This window comes from Brassica napus, unplaced genomic scaffold (assembly GCF_020379485.1).
Source record: "Brassica napus cultivar Da-Ae unplaced genomic scaffold, Da-Ae ScsIHWf_1316;HRSCAF=1879, whole genome shotgun sequence".
Classification (NCBI taxonomy): Eukaryota; Viridiplantae; Streptophyta; class Magnoliopsida; order Brassicales; family Brassicaceae; genus Brassica; species Brassica napus.
This window is the reverse complement of record NW_026014732.1, coordinates 10,001-17,500: the sequence shown is the minus strand read 5'-3', so window position 1 is coordinate 17,500 and position 7,500 is coordinate 10,001.

Sequence of the window (7,500 nt, the reverse complement as noted above, 5' to 3'; positions counted from 1 at the left end):
TTGTGACCAAGCGTAAACCAGGCTGTGGTTTACGGGCTTTTGATTAGGAAAATCGTAGGATGGGCCTCGAGTCGTGTTTTAGGTCCCTTTGGGCCGTCTTCCGACTCGACACGTTTACTACGAGTTTTCCGCGGTTTCTAATCCGCGAAGTTTGATCGATGAATTAGAATGGCGGGAAACATGGACTGAGCTTGCTACGGTCTTCGGGAGATAGCATTCGAAGGTTTTGACGAGAATGCAAGAACTGGTGTCGTATTGACGTTCGGAAAGGTTCAATCGCTACACAGCGACCGAACTTTGGCTCGAGCCCGGTCGCTTCGTACGACCGAGCGGGCGAGCGCTTGGTCGCTACGTAGCGACCGAGCGGACTCGCTCGGTCGCTACGTAGCGACCGAGCTTTGGCTCGAGCTCGGTCGCTACGTAGCGACCGAGCGGGACGATCGCTCGGTCGCTACGTAGCGACCGAGCTTTGGCTCGAGCTCGGTCGCTACGTAGCGACCGAGCGGGATGATCGCTCGGTCGCTACGTAGCGACCGAGCTGGCTGAGCTCGTCGCTGGTAGCGACCGAGCGGGACGATCGCTCGGTCGTACTACGCCGAGCTTTGGCTCGAGCTCGGTCGCTACGTAGCGACCAGCGGGACGATCGCTCGGTCGCTACGTAGCGACCGAGCTTTGGCTCGAGCTCGGTCGCTACGTAGCGACCGAGCGGGACGATCGCTCGGTCGCTACGTAGCGACCGAGCTTGGCTCGAGCTCGGTCGCTACGTAGCGACCGAGCGGGACGATCGCTCGGTCGCTACGTAGCGACCGAGCTTGGCTCGAGCTCGGTCGCTACGTAGCGACCGAGCGGGACGATCGCTCGGTCGCTACGTAGCGACCGAGCTTGGCTGAGCTCGGTCGCTACGTAGCGACCGAGCGGGACATCGCTCGGTCGCTACGTAGCGACCGAGCTTTGGCTCGAGCTCGGTCGCTACGTAGCGACCGAGCGGGACGATCGCTCGGTCGCTACGTAGCGACCGAGCTTGGCTGAGCTCGGTCCTACGTAGCGACCGAGCGGGACGATCGCTCGGTCGCTACGTAGCGACCGAGCTTGGCTCGGGCTCGGTCGCTACGTAGCGACCGAGCGAGACGGATGCTCGGTCGCTACGTAGCGACCGAGCTTGGCTCGAGCTCGGTCGCTACGTAGCGACCGAGCTGTGTGCATGCTTGGTCGCCGCGTATCGATCGAGCTTGGCTTGTCCGCGGTCTGATTTCCATACTCGAGCTTGTCCGCGGCCGATTTGGATACATGTCCGTTGCCTTCGGACAATCGGTATTTAGTGGTTCGATTGAGATTTGGACGATATTTTACTGCAAGGCTGTTCGTAAAGATATCTTTACGAAGATTACTTTTCGTAAAAACGGTTATGCTGATTTTTACGGACTTTCAGACATTGATTCCGTCGTGACCGATTTTGACCCCAACAGTTAGCCCCCCAGCTCGTTAGAATCATGAGCTTCTAGCGTGAGGTTCTAGCGAGTGGCTTGGCAAGTTAGGCAAGTTAGGTGAGTTAGGCGGAATTAATGGTTGAAAAGGTCTGTGGTAAGTGATCTTCTCGCTCTCCTAAAAGTAGAAAACGCGATAAGATTGGGGCTGCGCCTTATGACGGCTGCCTACGTACCCTTGTTGAAGGGATCAAGCCTTTCGTAGTTCATCTTGGAGTTAAGGTTCTTATGACTAGTTTTCCAGTAGGACCTTTATGGTCTAGTTTTTATGTAGCGGTTATAAGGCGTGTTGCTGCCGATGGCATTTTGTATGGGTGTAGAGGGAAGACTACGAGTTGTCGTCTCGTAATCTAACTCTGTGTGAATTGCCATATCCATAATCTGTTTCGAGAGTTTTCCGCAGTGTGTAAACTTGCGGGATTTTCTGAAGACGTTCGAATATTGGCAAAGAGACAAATTTTGGGATCTCGTATCAGGGTGTTTGATACTATGCCTAGAGATGTTAGAGACCAGTGCGCTGGGTTTAGGGCAAGACCTAGGTTTACTCCTGGTTTTAGAGGGTGCGATGACTAATTCGACTTACGTATCCCGTTTCAGTTTCATCCTGATTCCATACCGATTTAAAGTCCGCGATAGGTTCTCGGCTTATACGACTTGTATGGTTGGAATCGAGCATCTCTCCGGAGACCGGAAGTGCTGGACCAAAATTTCGGATTTCTTTTATAGCGCTATTATCCTTGTGTCGGATGTAAGAGAGTCATCTTCTACGAGATGGCTAAGTCTGTTTAGGACGTTAAGAGTTTGTTGTGATCAGCAACAAACTTAATGGTAAAAATTACTATTTTGAGTCTTCGCGAAGAATATGTTTTGAGAAGATGTTAGTGCGTATGACTGTCTGGTCTTCCATGAAGGTGTTTTTATCGAGGAAGGAAATTTCGTCGAAGAACTAATCTTCAGGCGTCCGCGACGTCTCGCGATGCTGAAGATTTGTTATTCTTTCGTATGCCACGTTTCGTGCTTGAAATGTTCGCGGGCTTTGAAGATATTTCGCGATGTTGCGAGGGTTTAGTATTAGCCCTGTGTTTGAGAAACATTCTGGTTTGACTAAGAATGTTCGCAGCCAAAAATTGTTGTTCCTGTTCGGATGCTAATAGTTTTGTTTGCGATCGAGGAATTATGACTGAGGTGTCGTGTAAATTTGTCCATGGGAACAAGTGTTTTCCTTCATGGTGCTTTGTGAAGAGTTGGCCTTCCGAGATGTATTTCGTGCATTTTTTAGGATGTTTCGTATAGCTCTAGAAGCTTTGTTACGAATTTTTCCTTACATGCCGCGTATTGTGGTTAAAACGTTGCGGGCTTAAAGTGAATTGTGGAGCGTATTGAACTTGGTCAATTTTCGAAAAGTTTAGATTTTCCGTTAACCGTTTGGTTGTTAGGACTTAGTTTCGTTATGAAGAATTTATCATATGATTTCCGATTGTGGGCTATACGATAATTTATCATATCATATAACCGATTTTACGAAGGTCGTAAATCAGTGATATGTATACATATGTCAAAGTAGCATTGTTTCTGCGGGTTCTACGAGAAACGTTCCCGCTGTGATTTTGATCTTAGGTGAAGTTGCTTGGCGTTACCCATGGAGTATTACCGAAGTTTATTTCAATACGATCTAGTCGCGGAACGTTTTTCATAGGTTTTTCGAGAGGATTCTCATGACACATTTGTTTCTTGAAAGAATTGGTCAACCAGAAGTGGATCTAGCTAACCATCGGGAGGAAAGTGCTCTTTTAATGTGCACGATGCTACATATATTCTCGAGTTTTCTTCGTCGCAAATGTTTTCGATACTTTTCCGTGACTTACTTGGTACAACGGAAACTGAAAGAAATGCTTTGGTGATTGAAGATTTCTCGCCGCTAAGTTTAAAACGAAACTGGCTTTCTGAAGCCGGAAAAGGCTTCAATACTTTGGCTAATCGTCGAGTTTCAGTTTGATATTGGTACAAGTTTTCTGTACGCATGATTGCGACAAGAAATGATGTATAGTTTTTGAGATTATGTTCATGATCGTCTGGATATGTTGCTAGCGTTTAGACGAATATTAAGATTGTCGTTTGCCTATTCTTGACGATTTGCAGAAGTTTTTTGAAGTTTGGGAGTATACGAGTATAGTATACGTACCTACTCCCCCTTTTTTTTTTTACGAAAGAAAAACGGTTGAACCGATACTTTGAAGGGTTGTGTACGTTTCCTCTCCTGATGTTTGGAATGATCGATAATTCGGGACGATTTATAGACGACGCTTGGACTGTGATTTGGTTGTTTCCACGTTGACGACTTGGGATATGTCGGTTCCGAGAAAATTGCCAGAAACGAATCGGTTTTAAGACGACGTTCATGTCTCTAACTTTTTCTCTCTTTAGGAAGCGAGCTTGATATGCGTGGCGATCATTTCTCGACTTTCGGAGAGTTTAGATCGGTTTGCAAGATTTGGATGAACAATTATGGGACAATATATCGAGACAGGAAAAATCGCTTAAAACTTAGTTCGCTAGACTATCCGCCTAGGTTTTACGTTCCCTAAAGTTCTATGGCAGCCTCAAAGTAATTTCCTACGAAAATTCCAAGTCTGATTTCAAAAATTTCAAGTCGGAAATACCTTAGTTCTCTCGAAGATGCAGTTTTGTCCCTTCTCAGTTTTGCGTGCTCATTTCCGTTTCCTATTCTCGTGTATGTTCGCCATTTCCGATATTGGTGTTTACCCTTTGAAACTTGACATTTATCTTCCGAACTTGACTGTTATCTTCTCCTTAGATAAGACGTCGATTTTTGTAAAAAGGTCCAACGTAATCGTATAGTTAAGGCGGCTAAGGTGTTAAGTTAACCATTGCCGTTTTATACGATTAATCTGAATCCATGCGAGAAAATAGGTCTTTGCGGTTTTTTTTTTTTATATCGTAAAGTCTCAATGGTAACTTCAATCGAGGCGAAACAAGAGACGTTTCGATCGAGATTCGAAAGTGAACGCAAAGATGGAGGTAGGGTGAGCAGAAACAAGCCAAGGAGTTTAGGATGAGGTTTACTTGTTTTTGTCGTAAAATCTCAACGGAAACTCCGATTGAGACGAAACCAAAAGCGTTTCGATGAGAATTCAAAGGAGAACGCAAAGGAGGACCCCTTTGAGGCCTGACAGGTTGCTATAGCGAGTGAGGATGTCATCTCGGTCGCTATAGCGAGTGGAAGGGAGCCGAGACGAGTCCCACTTGTTTTCGTCGTAAAATCTCAACGGAAACTCCGATTGAAACGAAACGAAAAGCATTTTGAAGAGGATTCAAAGGAGAACGCAAAGGAAGAACCCTTTGAGGACTTACAGGTCGCTACGTAGCGACTGACAGTCTGACAGGTCGCTACGTAGCGAATGGAAGCAAGCCAAGAAGCGTCCTACTTGTTTTCGTCGTAAAATCTCAACGGAAACTCCGATTGAGACGAAACGAAAAGCATTTCGAAGAGGATTCAAAGGAGAACGCAAAGGAAGAACCCTTTGAGGACTTACAGGTCGCTACGTAGCGACTGACAGTCTGACAGGTCGCTACGTAGCGAGTGGAAGCAAGCCGAGAAGCGTCCTACTTGTTTTCGTCGTAAAATCTCAACGGAAACTCCGATTGAGACGAAACGAAAAGCGTTTCGACGAGGATTCAAAAGACAACCCAAAGGAGGACCTTTCTGAGGCCTTACAGGTCGCTACGTAGCGACTGACAGTCTGACAGGTCGCTACGTAGCGAGTGGAAGCAAGCCGAGACGAGTCCCACTTGTTTTCGTCGTAAAATCTCAACGGAAACTCCGATTGAGACGAAACGAAAAGCGTTTCGACGAGGATTCAAAAGAGAACCCAAAGAAGGACCTTTCTGAGGCCTTACAGGTCGCTACGTAGCGACTGACAGTCTGACAGGTCGCTACGTAGCGAGTGGAAGCAAGCCGAGAAGAGTCCCACTTGTGTTCGTCGTAAAATCTCAACGGAAACTCCGATTGAGACGAAACGAAAAGCGTTTCGACGAGGATTCAAAAGAGAACCCAAAGAAGGACCTTTCTGAGGCCTTACAGGTCGCTACGTAGCGACTGACAGTCTGACAGGTCGCTACGTAGCGAGTGGAAGCAAGCCGAGAAGATTCCCACTTGTGTTCGTCGTAAAATCTCAACGGAAACTCCGATTGAGACGAAACGAAAAGCGTTTCGACGAGGATTCAAAAGAGAACCCAAAGGAGGACCTTTCTGAGGCCTTACAGGTCGCTATGTAGCGAGTGGAGAGTTGGCTTGAGCTCGGTCACTACGTAGCGACCGAGCAGTGTGCGTGCTCGGTCGCTACGTAGCGACCGAGCAGTGTGCGTGCTCGGTCGCTACGTAGCGACCGAGCAGTGTGCGTGCTCGGTCGCTACGTAGCGACCGAGCAGCGTGCGTGCTCGGTCGCTACGTAGCGACCGAGCCGTGTGAGTGCTCGGTCGCTACGTAGCGACCGAGCAGCGTGTGTGCTCGGTCGCTACGTAGCGACCGAGGCTGTGTGCGTGCTCGGTCGCTACGTAGCGACCGAGCAGTGTGCGTGCTCGGTCGCTACGTAGCGACCGAGCTGTGTAATCGTTTTGTTGTGTTTCCTTTTTCCGCGATTAACGTAGGGGTTTTTCAGCGGTTTTTTTGGGAGAACAAGTTTTATCCTTCCGAAATGTTTTCGGAAAACGTGTTTTGGTAAAACCCTTATGCATCGAGATTTGTTTACGGGGTTTTGATAAGATTTATCGTTTCCCTTCTTGTTTACAGGGAGGAATCGCGAGCTTGTTTTAGTGCTCTTCCTGTGGCGGAAGGTCGCGACTAAGTTTTCGATTTTGTTGAAAACTACGGCGTTTGCGTAAGCGTTGGCCATAGGAGCAGTCAGTGCTGCGAGTTTGTCTTTCATATATCCAAACATCGTTTCGATCAAGCGTTTTGTGGCCATGAGTAAGAGTAATCCGTAACCCCCCCTCCTTCTAGCGCCAAACTGTGGGAACCGAAATTCGCACTGTCGATTTCCGTTTAAATAAGGAAACTAGGAAAACCCTAATTTCCCAGAGGTCCCGGATCTCTGCGAGAGCCAACGACAAGTGATCGAATATATGCGGAAATCATGAAAAGATAACAAACGAGTTTAGAGAAAACAGTAGATCTTATTTCGAGTCCGCGTAAGAGCGTTGCGATCATTACAAGAGAATACAAAGGCTTTGGCCGCAGGGGCCGTCAGCGAGTTACCTAGTTCTAGCAACATAAAACCCTAATCCTAGTTGAGTCGCAGCTCGATAACAAAGGACGAAAAAGATATCTAAAAGGCTTAGATTGATTTCGGACTGAACCTTGTTAAAGGCTGCCTACGTACCCCTTTCGAGGATCAAGCCGAACGTAGTTCAATTGATAGAGCTGGACAAGAGATCGAACTGCCTGGGCGAGTTCGTCTAGTAATTGAGTGCCAGTCATAGAAACCGAACTTGTCGAGAATAAGCCTAAAGTTTCTAAGTGCAGAGAATTCCGAATCTAAAAAGTTCTCTCCCTTGCTCCTCGCCTAGGACTCCTTATATACTAGCTCCAAGGTCGGTTTACGCTTTTACTCTTCTGCCCTTAAGCCGTCATAGCATAAAAATGGAGATATTCCATTTTTCCCGATCTTCACAATTATCTTCAAAACTTCCGTATTTATCCGCGGAAACTTGACATTTATCCTTCCTTGTGGACCAAGCGTAAACCAGGCTGTGGTTTACGGGCTTTTGATTAGGAAAATCGTAGGATGGGCCTCGAGTCGTGTTTTAGGTCCCTTTGGGCCGTCTTCCGACTCGACACGTTTACTACGAGTTTTCCGCGGTTTCTAATCCGCGAAGTTTGATCGATGAATTAGAATGGCGGGAAACATGGACTGAGCTTGCTACGGTCTTCGGGAGATAGCATTCGAAGGTTTTGACGAGAATGCAAGAACTGGTGTCGTATTGACGTTCGGAAAGG